The 15,978-nt window shown below is 40.9% G+C and overlaps 1 protein-coding gene across 2 annotated transcripts in view; it reads left to right on the plus strand.

Annotated features, from left to right (window-relative positions):
- CCDC102B (coiled-coil domain containing 102B) overlaps window positions 1–15,978 on the plus strand; it is a 266,993-nt gene that overhangs the window by 169,284 nt on the left and 81,731 nt on the right. The gene's annotated exons all lie outside the window — the stretch shown is intronic.

Raw genomic sequence — 15,978 nt, forward strand, 5'->3', positions numbered from 1 at the left:
ATCCATTTTAAACATATTTTAATTGTTTTATTTTATTTAGGAAATACATGAGTGAGACTTCAGGTAAGCATTTCTGGAACACAGGTGGGACAAATTTTCTACAGGCTAGTTACTTTAGCATTCCAAATACCAGTTTAGTTGTCTCTGTTGTCTGTGTATGGTTCTTGTTTCTTTTTAGGGTTTTTTGTTTGGTTTGGATGACTCCCCTTAATCTAAGGTCTCGGTCTAAGAGCCTCTAAAATGCAGAAAATCTTACCTGGTTTTATAAATTTTTCCAAGAGAAGGATGCCATCTCACTTCCCTCAAATTCAATTTCCTTACCTACTCACTTCTGTCTGTTAAGCAATGAGCCTTCTAAAGGGGGGATATAAACAATAGCTAGGATTTAAGATGAAAACACCAAGAAAGGTGAGAAACTTTAGAATGGTCCTGGGCTGTATAGTAATACTGAAAGTGATTAAATAAACAAATGAATATTTTCTGGATAAATATCATAAAACCTTTCATAATGGTCAAATACTTCAGATTATGAGAGCCAAATTCTGCCATTGATTTTAGTGGGATTATATGGGTTTAATTGAGGGAGAATTTGGCCTGTGGTACCCTGGCCTAATTCCAAACTGGATAATTACATTCTGCCTAACTAATTCCTCCTGCAATTTCAGTTCAGTTGTCTCTCGTCTTCATTTCTCCCTTGCTATTCAGCCTTCGGTCAGGAGGTGACTGTACTTCCGTTGTGGGTCAGTGTGAAGTGAGCTCTTTCTATAGTGTTTATAGCATTGTTTAGGACTTGTATTAGAGTAATACCCATAATATGCTTATACAACTAAACACGCTCTGGCCTTGACACATACACAGTCCTTCTCTTGAAGATTTGATAGGCTAATCAGTTGGTTACATTTATAAAGTATTTTGGGAACCTCTGGACTGGAAAGGGCTAATTTAGTAGTCTAGTGATAGCTGGCCACCTGCACGTTGGGAAGCCACCACATCAAGCGTCTTCCTTTATGGGACAATTTGACAAATCATGATAGCATCAAATAATGTTTATTTCATTTAGATCTAGTGGATTGATGGTTGTTTCCTGATGCAGTAGGAGCATGTTTCAAAGGGCATTACCATTAGATTGCTTCCCTCCTTCCCTAGGTATGGCTATGAAGAGCAGACGCCACTTAACAAGCCATTGCCAAAATACCTAGCGTGAAACGTGGAGAGCTATATCCCAAAACACACAGAGCATTGGGCGGCCCCTATTAAAGGCGGGGAAAGGCTGAGCCCACCTCCGAAACCATGGAGCCCCACCTCTTCTCTTCTCTTCTCTTGCCTTGCCTTGCCCTGCCCTGCCCTGCAGGGATGGGGAAGGCAGAAGCTTTTATGCTCCATGCAGGTTCCCCGGCGCCTGGTGATATCTGTTATTCAGCTTCCGGGGTCCCTGCTTGGGGGAGTTACTGAGGAACCCAGGAGGCTGAGTAACAGATACCGCCTCCTGCGCCGCCCGGGAACCTGCATGGAGCATAGGCCCGCAGCGCGAGACTGCCCAGCCCCGCGTTCTCCTCTCAGTTGCGCTCGTCTGCAGGGTCCGCCCGCCCGCTGCAGAACCGGCTCTTCTCAGCCTGCCCAGCGCCCGCCCCCATCTCAGCCTGGAGAGACTCGACGCGTCGCTGGCTGCAGCGCTGCTCTGCTGGTGCCTTCCTCCCCCTCGCCACTGCTCCCCGCGGCCCTCCTCCCTGCTTCTCTCCTACCCCCGCCCCAGCCGCTGCTCCCGCCGTCCCCGACTCCCTCTGCCTTCTCGCTGCGGCGGCTGCCATGCCAGACCCAACCCGTTCCTGCTCTCCCCACTCGCCCCGCCCCGGCAGTCAGCCAGAGCCCCATGCGCCTGGCCCTATCAAACCGAGCCGTCTGCTCAGCGCTCCCCGGAGCTGTGTGTGTGGCACGGAGCCTGCGGACAACCCGGGCTCGGGGCGGCGGACTTAGCTTTGCAGATCGGGCTGCCGCTGCTGCTGCGTTATTGACGAGGGGGAGGAGGACAGCGGAGGCGCTCTGCTCTCTGACACGCCACGGGGAGGGATCAATAGAAAACCGCCCCAAACCAGCGGTTCCTTGGCGCGACTGTGGCCGTGCAGCAGAGAAAGAGATGTGGGGAAGCGGCGACTGACTCAACCACTGGGCTCCGCCGCCTTACAGGGATTTCTCTCGCTTTGTGGGCGGGACACAGCCGTGCAGTGGGGCAGGGCTTGCCGATGGAGGGGAATCAAATAGCCCAAGCATGACATTCCGATGGAACAGGGTAGAGGAGGTTTCGCTATAAACCTGAGCCCAGCCAGAGGGTTAAGAGAAGATGTCAGATCTGGGGAAAACTCCGCCTCTTGGTATAACCTTGTGTACAGACACAGCGGGAATATGCAGCCTGTAGCCATGCATGAGTTGCTTCCTGGGAAAAATGTTTCTTTTGGTTTGGGGAAGGGCGAGGGATGCAAACGGGCTGGCTGTTGTGAGGGGTATATTTTTAAGAGCAGACTCCATGGCTGCAGGGAGGGGGAGAGGCCGGGGAAGGAGTGTGGGTGGGGCCTGGGGTGAAAGAGAAGGGACGGGGAGCTAGCCTTCCCCAGGGGAAGCTTCATCAGCTACCCACAATGACACAGATTATGAAAGGAAGAGATGGACATACACCTAACAAAGAAAAGTGCATGCACACACAAAGTACTGCAAAATATTTAGTGGTCTATCTAAAACTAGTGCCAGATGTACTATAGCTTGTCATGAAGATTTATATTATCCTAGAAATGTCCTTTTCAAATTCTTTGAGGAAGACCCAGTTCTCCTTCTCTAATCTTTCTTTTAATTTCAGGAAAGGATAATTTCACTTAAGACGCTGGGGAAGATCCTCAGCTGGTGTAAATTGTCATGGGCTCATTGAAATCAATGAAACTATGACAATTTATGCTTGCTTAGGTTCTGCCTTTCTAACTCTTAGACTGTTCAGGATGGCTTTTTACCTGTTCAGTCTTACCATCTGATTCTGGAAAATCAGAGCAACCAGAAACCCACTCCATGTAAGCTTCTAACTCCAAAATGAACATTAAAACTGTAAGATTCCAGCATCATTGCATGTTGCCATGGAGATAAATTCAAGTTCCAGAGCACTTGATAGGAATGCTCCTACAATACAGCATAATTGTTATAAACCATCCGAAGGACTCTGCATAAAGTTCTATAGGGTGCTCACCAACTGCATTCTCCTATTGTTTCTTTAATATACATCTCCTGCTCTATAATATCTCCCATTAGAATAAAATTGTTAGGTTGGTTTCTCAAAGCAAAACCACTGAGTCTATATTAAATTCATTTCTTTCTTAGACTTGTGTCATTATTGTGGCCATGTGACACAGTGTCAGTGGCCTACTTTGTGCATTTTGCAAGTGTCCCCACATGGGCCAAATTGAAGAGATAATTGGTTAAGGACTGGATGTTTAGACAATTAACAAAGTAATTCAGGTCATTAGCGGAAGACAGTTAAAAGGAGACAGGCCGGCCAGAGAGAAGTCAGATGTCCGGGAGGTGAGAACCTCTCAGTTGGTGTATGGGGGAAGAAGGTAAAAAGCCTTATGCTGTAGGGCACAGGTACTTAATAACATGTTGTAAATAAAACATGTGGTGTTGTATTTGTTGTGAGAGTGTGTGAGGACCATTTGCAAAAGGGAGTGTAAGGGGAGAGAGCCTTGCCCTGTTACAGGCTAGTATAAATGTGTGCAGTTCTATAGATATTTTCATGAAGATAGAGACTCAAGTTCTCTCATTTTCTTTTGCAGCTGTAGATTAGGTTTATTAAGGAATTAAGATATATGCTCCATACACAAATAAAGCAGAAGCTAGCTTCAACCCATTTATCTGTAACTGCTCAGAAATTCCTTCTATAACATCAGGGATTTCAGAGGTCATGACTAGGAAAGATAGCGTACATATCTGCAGTGCTCTTAATTACTCTATTTTTTTACAGCGCTTTAGTCTCTTAACTCCTTTAGTGTGGCACAGCCATCTGGATGTGATATGTTTTATTATTTCTTAGGGCCTATGCTAACAAGACTAATTTTGTGTGGCATTTGGGACTATAAACTTATTGTTATGGTAGTTAGTGAGATTCTCTATGGGTCTGATATCCCTGTCCCAAAGTGAATGCACATTTTTGGGGAATAGTACAGAGAGCCTGCAGACACAATGGGCTGTTTGATATACTCTGTGTAAAATGTGCCAGGATTCATAACATTCACTAAAAGCCTTATAAATTCAAATAACCAAAAACTCTTCACTGGGGGGGAAGAAACTTTTGCTCCCTCTCCCCCAAATGTGTGCACATGTATCCTGCATGCAAATTTGAAGAGTAGGATAAATCTGACCAGGAACTGTTGGGGAGATTTTGTTGAGTGGGGAGGAAGAAAGGAAGTGGCGGAAGACAGAAGGAAGTTAGGTCTGTCTTTTAACTCAAGAGACATGTGTGCTTAAGGTGGACATTAAGGTCCTCTGGCACATTTGTCCTGTTGTCCACTCTCATGTTTTTTTTCTTCTTTTCCCCATATTGTTGTGCAGTGTTTTCCTGCTATTCGTCATCGCACACAGGGATATGGGTCAGTTATGCATACCTGTCTAGTAAAGTGCTTTTCAAATCCTTTGAGATGAAAAGCCATTGTATAAAGGGAAGATATTCTAAAGCGTCCATCCTGCATTCTTGTTTGCACTCTCAGCTGCATTTACAGTCCAGTAAGTTTCACAGCAGCGCAGCTGCACAATGAAGCCCTGAACACTGCAGCTGAGAACACTTTGAATGTTGAGGAGGCTATCCTTACTTAAATCTAAATGTCATACAGGCTTTTTCTCTGTTTTTCTTTATATTTTTGTTTGGGATAACTGACAATTGCTCCCTAATGCCTCCTTTTCTCTTACCCATTTGTAAGCTATATGGTCATTGCCAGCTCATGAAAATAGATACTATTCATTCCTCCTAATTATCATTTGTATTGTATATTGCAAAATGCTCTTTTTCCATCCCTTGTAGAAAATACGTTTCTTCCTGACGTTACTAAGTATGCCTGTCATCCTAGGCCACATTTATTATTTCTAAGAAGCCCTGATGACAGACTGTATTACTTATGGCTAAGGCTAAGATTTAGTCATGGGTATTTTTAGTAAAAGTCCTGGACAGGTCAGGGGCAATAAATAAAAATTCATGGCCCTTGACCTGTCCTGGACTTTTACTATAAATACCCTGACTAAATCTCTTAGCTGCTCCTGAGCACTGCTGGTCTGGGGGCTCTGGGTGCCAATTGCTGGCACCTGCTCCAGCGGCGGGGGCTGACTGCGCCTGGCCACTTGTTGCTCTGAGGCCCCTGGGGACCGCTCCCTTATGGCAGCTGGGACCATTCCCGAGGCCACTACTCAGACTATGTCTGGGGCTGCTGCTTGGGCATCCCCAGGGCCAGCCCCCCTGGCCACTCCAGTAGCGACTGGTGCAGCTGGCCCTGGGGCTGCTTCAGTAGCAGCTGGTATGGCTGGCCCTGGGGCCAGTTGCTCAGGTGGCCCTGAGGTCAGCTTCACCAGCCACTGCAGCTGTGGAAGTCATGGAGGTCACAGAAAGTCATGGAATCCATGACTTCACAACCTCTATGACAGCATTGCAGCCTTACTGATGGCTGTACTTTCCTCATGAAAACAATGGCTCCCAGTCTAACTATGGCACACGTTAATAGCTTTCTCTTGCTTTATTGTTTATGCATGTGAACATTATATAGTGAACTACGGTGCTACCATTTGTTTTCATTTGCACACTCCCATTAGCTATGAACCTATAAAAATCCAGTCAAAACATGAAAACAAGGCTATTCATAAGAAGAGCATAGCTGAGATCACTGGGTCTTCTGTGAGCCACAATATTTGTTCCCAATCTGTTTTATAGGCCATCCCCTCCCACTCCCTTCCACTACTAGGAAGAATAATTCAAAACATCAAAAGGGAGAAAGTGATGGTCATTCTCATCATTCCAAAATGGCTATGAAATCGATATTTAGTAGAAATATTAGACTGCCAGTCCCTCTTCCAATCAGCTAGAATCTTCCATCTCAGAGTCTACTTCCACCCAAGGTGGTTTGAACCTGATAATTTGGCTGCTGAGCAGCAAGTCTTAACCAAGAAGAGATATTCCTCTAAAGTAATATATACTTTCCAAGTATACAGTAGACCTTTCAGCCTAAAAGAAGAGTACTGACAAAAGACTGGTTACTAGGCTGCTTTGTGTCACTTGAAAAGCACAAAATAACCTTATACCTGGTTTAATCAGGAAGTTAGGGATTCTCCAGTATTTGCAGGAAGAGAGGCAGAGTCCAAATATCTCTGACTGGTAGGATAGATTAACAGATTCCAAGGGAAGAAGAGACCATTGTGATAATTTAGTCTGACCTCTTGTATAATATAGACCATAGAACTTCACCAACATAGTTCCTAGAACATATTTTAGAAAAAAAAAAATCCAACTTTCCTTTCAAAATTTCCAGTAATGGAGACTTCACCACAATTCTTGATAAGTTTTTTCCAATACTTAAATACCCTCAGTGTTAAAAATTTGCATCTTCTTTCCAGTCTGAATTTGTCTAGCTTCAATTTCAAGCTGTTTGGATCGTGTTATACCTTTGCTTGCTAGATTGAAGAGCCCATTATCAAGCACTTGTTCCTCATGTGAGTACTTACAGACTGTAATCTAGTCATCCCTTAACCTTCTCTTTGTCAAGCTAAACAGACTGAGCTCTTTGAGTCTATCAGTATAAGGCATTTTTCCTAATCCTTTAATCATTCTCGTGGCTCTTCCCTGAACCTTTTCCAATTTATCAATATCCTTTTTGAATTGAACACCACAACTGGACACAGTATTCCAGCAACAACCGGTGTCAAATATAGAGGTAAAATAACTTCTCTACTCATAAGAACACATGAGCTGCCATACTGGGGCAGACCAACAGTCCAGTATCCTGTCTCTGACAGTGGCCCATAGTGTACAAAACAAGGTAATTATGGAGTGATCCACTTGTCTTCAACTCTTGGCTTCTGCTAGTTAGAGATTTAGGGTCTCCCTGAGCATGAGGGTGCATCCCTGATCATCTCGGTTAATAGCCATTGATGGACGTATCCTTCATGAGTTTATAGTTATTTTTTTTAACCCAGATACACATTTGGCCATCACAACATCCCATTGTAATGAGTTCCACATGTTAGTTGTGTTGTGTAGAAAAAGTACTTCCTCTTGTTTATATTAAACCTGCTGCCTATTAATTTCATTGGGTAACCTGTGGTTTATGTATTGTGGGAAAGGGTAACTAACACTTCTATTCCCCTTTTTCCACATATCTACCCTTATTTGTTTTTGTTTTTTCCCAAGCTGAACAGCCCTAATCTTCTTAGTCTCTCCTCGTATGGAAGCTGTTCCATGTCCTTGATCATCTTTGTTGCCCTTCTCTGAAACTGTTTTAGTTCCACTATATCCTTTTAGAGATGGGATTTATATAGTGGCATTATGATATTTCATCACATTTTTTTCACTTTCCTAATAGTTCCTATCATACTGATAGCCTTTTTGACCAATGCTGTACATTGTAGAAGTTTTCAGAGAACTATCCATGGTGACTCCAAGATCTTTCTTGAATGGTAACAACTAATTTAGAACCCACCATTGTATATGTATAGTTGGGATTATTTTTCCAATGTGTACTACTTTGCTCTTATCAACATTGAATTTCATCTGCCATTTTGTTGCCCAGTTACACAGTTTTGCAAGATCCCACTGTAATTCCTTGCAATCTGCCTTGGACTTGCTTATATTGAATAGGTTTGTATCATATGCAAATTTTGCCACTTCCCTTTTCCAGATCATTAATGAGTATGCTAAACAGCACAGGTCCAAGTCCAGATCCTTAGGAGCCCTTCCTGTTCACCTCTCGCCATTGTGAAAATTAACCACTTATTCCTAGTCTTTGTTTCCTACCTTTTAACCAGTTACTGATCCATGAGAGGACCTTCCCTTTTATCCCATGGCTACTTAGTTTCCTGTCCCAGCCTGTAATTGCCAGGATCTCCTCTGTAATCTCCTAATCAGGATTCCCCTGTTTATGCATTCAAGTATCACATTTCCCTCATTACCCAGGCTATGGTCTAGAGGAGCACTCATGTTCAGCGAACTATCCACAATGACCCTAAATTTTTTTAGAGTCAGGGCTTCCAGGTTAGAGTCCTCCATGCTATAAGCATGGCCTACATTCTTTTTCCCAAATGTACACAGTTACATTTAGCTGTATTAAAACACACATTGTTTGCTATTGCCAAGCTTACGCAGAGATCTAGATCACTGTGTATCAGTGATCTGTCCTCTTTATTATTTACTGTTCCTTAGATCTTTATGTATCTGCAAACTGTATCAGTGATTTTGTTTTCTTCCAGATCATTAATAAAAATGTTAAATAGCATAGGAACAAGAAATGATCCCTGCAGGATCCCACTAGAAACACACCTGCTCAGTGATGATTCCCCATTTGCAATTAAACTTTAAAGCCTATCCATTAGCCAGTTTTGAATCCATTTAATGTGTGCCATGATAATTTTATATCATTTTACATTTTTTAATTAAAATGTCCTGTGGTACCAAGTCAAATGCCTTACAAAAGTCTAAGTATATTACACATTGCAATTACTTTTATCAACCAAACTTATGATCTCATAAAAAATCAAGTTAGTTTGACAGTATCTATTTTCCAAAAACCTATGTTGACTGGCATATTACCCTCCTTTAATTCTTTATTAATTGAGTCCTGTGTCAATCACTCCATTATCTTATTTGGGATTGATGTCACTGACAGATCTATAATTACCAAAGTCATCCAATTTACCCCTTTTAAATATTGACTTAATATTAGTTTCCTTCCAGTCTTCTGGAACTTCCCTGGAGTTACATGATTTACTGAAAATCACCATTAAAGGTCCAATGAGCCCCTCATTCAGCTCCTTTAAAACTCTTCAGTGCAAGTTATCCAGACCTGCTGATTTAATAATGTAGCTGATATTTAACATCCTCCTGAGATATTATTGGAATGGAAAGAGTATCATCATTGTCATCATATGACTACGTCATCTGGCTTTTCTCCAAATACAGAATAAAATATTCACTGAACTATTCTGCCTTTCCTGCATTGTTATTAATTCCACCATTTCCATCTAGTAATGGACCAATACCACTGTCAGGATAATTTTTGTTCTTAATATATTTAAAACACTCCCCCTTATTATCCATAGATTTCTCCTTACGTCTCTTTGCTTCCCTTATTGATTTTCTACAGTTCCTAACTTCTGGTTTATATTCATTACTCTCCTTTCTTTCTTTTTGTTATATTTTGTTTTTTACAGATGCCTTCTGCACCACTCTAAGCCAGATCAGAAATGGAAATCATCAGCAAGTTGTCTTTTTGCTGTTCTCCCATTCATGCTAGAACCTTTTTAGTAGACAGATACATGCAGCTCAGGTTTCTAAAAAACACGTGTAGTCTCCATTTAAATTTCCATCCATTTACAAATGTGTATTTGTTGGTTTCTGTGCCCAGTCCTGTAAGGTGATAAGTGTACTCACCGATCTCAGAGAATCAGTCTCTGTTACTGTGCCATAACTGCTGTCTGTCATCATGATGCTGTGTGTTACCTAGTCATAACAGTACCACTGGCAGCTTTTTAGAGTGTTTGTGAGATAAGTTTCCTAGCTCAATGGGGCAACATTCCCTGACCAGAAACACTACCATACTTTCTGCAAATCAAACACTATCTGCCTTTATTAAAGATGTTAGGATATATGCAGACCACCAGGGGTGGCTTTCATGGAATTTGAAAGCACTGTACTAAAAACTTCTCTTCCTATACAGTCATTTGGGCCCTGGGAAGCAAACTCCTGAAAAGTGAATGGGCAGAAGATTATTTTATTTTAGAGTAAATGGTTTTGAGGGGAAGCAACTGAGAGCTATCAGTGAGTCATCCATTCAAGGAAGAAAAGCCTCTTATGGAGTTTTCCAATTGAATTCTTTCAGATCCCCATTTGGCCCTGTCCTGGAAAAGAATCATACTGCTACATTTTAGAGTTGGATCGGGTGCAGCTTTAATTGTGACACACACACACAATCACATAACCATAGCTATGGGGAATACTATAGCCATAGGGAAAACCCAGGTGGCTATAGGGAAGTCAAGCAGCGTGTCTGGATGCTGGGCAAATGTACTTCACCTGGCTACCAGATACAAAAGACTTATATAGGGGTTGCTTAGGTTCATTTACATGTTGATCGTATAGTGGAATTTGATTAACAGTTTATACTTAACAGAAAAGACCATCACAATGCACAGTGGGGCACACCAGATGCCCTCACAGGAATGCCCAATGAGTCACTTGAGTATACAATGTAGTTTTCAGGGACCTTGGCTAACTCCCGAAGATGGGTGGTGACACAATACCTGTTCAAATGCTAATTTGTATGGAGTGAGTTTCTGTGGGGCCGGTAAGACAAAGGGGGGCAGATACTGGTACTTATCAAAACAGGTGAAGTCTGTTCACAGACTTCAAACGGCTTAAGGCTTATAACAGAGAACTTGCATCTGGGGTGTGGTTCAGAGACCTCTTGTGTGGTTTTAGCATCTTTATCATAATTTCAGTTGAGGCATTCTATTAATGGTTTAGCCTGGGGCTTCTATTTCTGTTTCAGGCTACAACTTCAGGCCAGGCCTTCTATGACCAGTTTCAGACCAGGCATTCTATTAATCAATTTTATGATTAATTCTTTGATTCCACAGCCCACAGGGTGTATACAAAATAGACCTGCATGGTGAGACAGAGCTGAACTCCCACTGACTTCAGTGAGCCCAGGATTTCAACCCTAGTGTCAAGGAATCCAAGTAGCAAGATCTGTAAAACAGAAGTAATATCTGTTTGATTCCGTAAACTATTTTAGATAAAATATGGCTAGTAACTCTAGACTGCACTACTCTTATTTAAAATCACATGAACAGGTAAAAAAATCTAAAATCCTTGTAGAGTAGTTTCTTCAACAAAGTACATTTTGCTTCTAATACCTTTAGAGTATTTGGGTGAGGGGAGGGAATGGATGACAGATTCTGGAAACAGAAATAAGAAAATACCAGTATTTCACATGGGTGGAAATTCTAATATTTCAACACTTGTTTTCATCTCAAATTGAGACAAAAAGTTGAAATATGAACAGTTTCATTCCGAAAAAATTAATGAAGAAATGGCAAAATATTTCACTTCAGCAATTTTGATTGAAGAAAAACATTTTAGATATTCCCAAATCAGATGTTTTGTTTTGCTGAATGGACCCAAAACAACGTTTCAAGTCAGTGATTTCCATGATGCATCATGCCACTTGATCAGCGGTGAGAAAGAGTTGCGTCATGGGTGATGTAGTCCAGCCAAGGAGCTTGTTCCATAGGGGAAAATGGAGACATCTGGAATCTCAGTTAGAACTCTCATCAGGCAATGTGCCATTTTTAATGCAATTTTAACACTCTGCCTCTGTCTCATATGGCATCTGCAGAACAACATTTTATATATTCAGTCATAGGTCCATAAGCCATTTCAAGGCCTCTGTGACATTGTGGATATAATTCAGTTCACCTTTGAATCTGTATTTAGGGCATTGCGTGATGTGTTTGATGGTTTGGATGTTTTCACCACAGTCACACAATGGGGAGTCTTTGATTTTTCCACTTGCACATCAAGTAGCTGCATCTTCCATGGTTTGTTCAGATGCTGTTCACTGTGGGCCATAGTCTGCATGGCAGGTCAAAACCATGAAGGGGGCTTGTTGGGACAGTAAAAATGCGCTTGAGTGGAACGGTAGTTGAGGTCCAGACACTTTGCCATTCCCTGACCAGATCTAGAGACATGAGGTGGTCACGAGTTGTCCATAGTGGTTTTTGCAATTTCAGGCAATAATGAGGTATGCTATCCATAACCTGCCGGATGGGAAGCTCTGGGTAGTCTTTGGCGTATTTAAGTTCTCATCCTGGGACTATGTCTTGACAGGTAGTTGGAGGTTCAATGTTTGCTAATACAGAAAGCCACAGTAGAAGTGTTGATTTTTTTTAAGTTCCTGTGATGATTCACATGGTCTCTATTCAGCTGCCTATCCACAAGTGAGGCATGGCAGCTTCTTGTCCATACCTGTGCACAACATTGGCCAACTGAGTACACTAGGCCAAGGTGTATGTTTGTTTGTAGCACCAGGGCAGTTCATCCCCAGCTTGTTCTTACTAACTTTGAATAACGATGATGTGAGTCTTACCTTTAGAGGCTACTTTCTTGAGATGGTCAAGAAAGGTCAGTGTGTGGTCAAGAATGACACCAAGATATGTTGGCTTTGGTTCGTCAGGCACAGTTTCACCTCAAATTTTGATGGTTAGAGTGTTTTGTGTGATTCTGTTGTCAAGGTGGAAAGTAGAGACTACTGGTTTTGCTCAGATTTGGTCTGAGCTGCCACTGTTGGAAATATTCCTCTATGATCTTAAGGTCAGATGTAAGGGTTCCTTCTAGTTCTTTAATTTGTGTCAAACCAACCCAAAACAAAATATTTCATTTCAGTTTTCTCAATGGAAAAATGAACTTTTCCTATGGAAGCTTTTGATATTGCAGAAACTGCATTCTCTGTCCAAAAAACCCCCCCACATTCCAATGGAAACTTCTAGACTGACTGTAATAGGAAATAAGTGACACCCAAAAAAGTTGATATTGTTCCTTTTAAATTAAACAATGCTGTTTAGAAGAAATCATTTTATTGGGTAGAGGATGTTTGATTATAGAAAATGATTGTGTGTCTGATTGCCACAATTTATTATGGACCTTTATAAAATTCATACCTTGAAGGTAAAAAAAAATTAATACTAGTAGTTTGCTTGTAAATAAAGTAAAACTATGCTAATCTGCAAGAAGTACAGCTACTGTGCCCCCAGCCCTCCCCAAAGAAATCATTAGTTCTTATTTTTCTGCATTTAGCTGAATTGATAGACTTGCAAAAGTGGCAAAATTGTGCATGTCAGTAATTGTTAAATATCTTGTGAAACACTGAATATATCCATTTTACAGATGGGTAAATGGAAGGACAGAGGCATCCTTGGAATGACCGCTGTTTAGCAGCACACAGCAATATTTAACAAATTAGGACCGTTAAAATGCCGCATCCGGTTGAAACTGGAGGACGTATTTAGGTAGAGAGAATGAAAGTACCTAATCAAAATAAAAAGACATCTAAGAAAATAGAAGTCATTTAAAATAATTTGTTTTTGAAGTTTTCTGTAATGCTGAGCTTTCTGTAAATGTTAATAAAATAAAAGACTGAATCAGATGACCAAAGACTATAGGATTAAACCATATCCCTTGGAGCCAGAAGGTAGCTACTCTGCTGTGAAGATATTGAATTTGGCCACTTTAAACCAAGTAATCTGAGTGATCTCATTATTACTTTTATTCTCACTACAGAGATAGAAAGTAACAATATGTGAAAATTCTGGCCTGTTTTGCTACAAACACGTTTTATTTCTCAGAAAACAAAATGATGAAAGTTGCAATAAATATTTCATCTTTAAATGATGAAAAATTAAAATTCATCCCTTAGCGACAACTTGGCGGCAGTTCCTTGATCAGAAAGAATTCATTGGAAAACAAGGTAAAACTGAGACATTGAAGCAATTATTAAAGGCAAATGAACATGATAAAAGATAGTTGAGAAAGTCTACAGACTTGTCACTTAAAGGAGAAAAATGAATGTCTGTTTTGGACTCCTTCATGAATAAGTTATCAGTGTATTAATGTCTCATGTTTCAGATAAATAAGACTGAGCTGTGAGCATGATTTGCTTGCAGACTTTATAAACTGATCACAGTATGAATGGGACAATATAGTGAATGAAGTGTAAGGCATTTCCTGGTGATAAAATGGCTGGCTAGCTGAAAGTGTTGTGTACCATTAATTGCCATAGAAATGCCATGAACTAAGATTATTGCTATTAACATTTCAGAAAGAGTTTTTTCTTCTTCTTCCCCACCCTCCGCAACACTTTTCAGTATAATACAAAATTACTGATTAGCAATATCTGTCACAGTGTACCATATTACTGCTCTTAGTCTGATAGAAACTGCCATTGATAGGAATAGGATATCTGTAATTGTAATAAGGTATGCAGTCCTCCATCATTTACCAGGGTTCTCACTACACTTGCCAGTCACAAAGGTACAGTTAAAATATCATTCTCTAGTTGTATTTGGATACTAACACTTCGACCTGTATCTAGCAAAGCATTAGCGCAACCTCAGCTGTAAGCATGTGCATAGTCCCAGTGAAATCAATAGCACTATGCACAATCTTTAATTTTTTGCTGGTTCAAGGCCTCGGGTACCAAATTATATGTAATTTATAATTACTATAGATAGATAGATTTAGACACTCTTGAGGATCACAAATAAGTGGAACAATAGAATTAAAATAAAACATTGTATTGTTTAAAATGTGCTGACAACTCTTTTAAGGATGGATATAAGGGTGGTTTCATAGTTCCTTAAATTTCACTGAATTTGTGTAAAATTCAGCATGACTCTTTTCCAAAACTGTAAATCCTGAGTGGCGGAGAGTTTGCTCAAAATTCTTTCTAGGTTTGTCAGCTTTGAACTCAAGGAATTTGTGTTAACCTATCAAGCACTAAATAGTTCGGTTTACCATCTCTCTGATCATCAGAGGCTTTGGATAAATGGTGTGGTGTTAGAATGGTGTTGGCCACCAGGTTCATTCTAAACTGCTAGTGCAGAAAAAGGCAACTTTAGCATGTGCTAATCTAATCAAATTGAAGCCTAGGCTCCTCCACTAGGCTTCAACTTGACCAGCTCAGCACATGCTAAAGTCCACACTAGCATTTTAGAACATGTTGGTTAGCACCATATAACATGCTTTTATATTTTAGTAGACACAAACTCTGAGGCACCACTTCTTTCTCCATTCAATAGTCCCTCTGCTGAGAGCTACACCTGTCTAAAAGGCTGCTGGCTGGGACTTTGCTTTTGAAGTTTAGTCTTCACATTGGGTTATCAGAACCCGGATCTGTTAACTTTCTAGCATGCTGCAAAGCTCACCTATTTTCCTGGGGTTTGGGGGAAATGTGAGTTGAGGGCTGGAAGGTTGTGTTCTGTTTGCCCTAGAGAGATGGCTCTTTTATTTTGCAGATGGTTATTTGCTGTGAACGTGAAATTGTGTAAAAAAGGCCTGCAGCACTGAATGGGTGCTTAGTAAATCTTTTGCAAACTGAAATAAACAAGCAAGGGAGGAGTCTGCATTTATAAAACCAGTAATCTGGAGGCTTCTTTGGGGGTGCTTGCAAGCCTCCCATTTAAAATGTTCCCAGCAGATTTAAGGGAATACTCTGATAGCAACCTATTTATTTTCTTTAGCTATGGACCAGATCGTTCTGCAAACATCTGCCATTTGGTGCAAGTCAATTTGAATCAGAGCTACCTATATATTCACAGACCCACCAATAGACCTTTACTAGTCACCACTCACCATCCATTTTAAATGGCCCCAGTTGAACATACTTTTAAGGAACAAAAATCTAATCTTTTCTCCCAGAGAGTGCAGCTTTAGCTAAACTTGATTGCCACGTTTTGTTATCTTGGGAGACAATTAATTTTTCTTTTGTTTAATTAGGGAAAATGAACAGGTTCTCCAGTCCCTCAATACTCCTTCCTACAAGCACCCACAGTCCTTGGGACATGAAGATTTATCTCAGGCTCTTACACAGTAGTGGAGCCCCTTACTAAAATACTGTCTGTGCCTCAGTGAGTTTTATAACAAAAAACAAAAGTTGGTTGACTTTCACCTGTTATCAGGTTTCACTATACAAGTTTCAC

The sequence above is a fragment of the Emydura macquarii genome, unplaced genomic scaffold, assembly GCF_026122565.2.
Source record: "Emydura macquarii macquarii isolate MOO-44397 ecotype Brisbane River unplaced genomic scaffold, CSIRO-AGI_Emac_v2 contig_431, whole genome shotgun sequence".
NCBI classification, from domain to species: domain Eukaryota; kingdom Metazoa; phylum Chordata; order Testudines; family Chelidae; genus Emydura; species Emydura macquarii.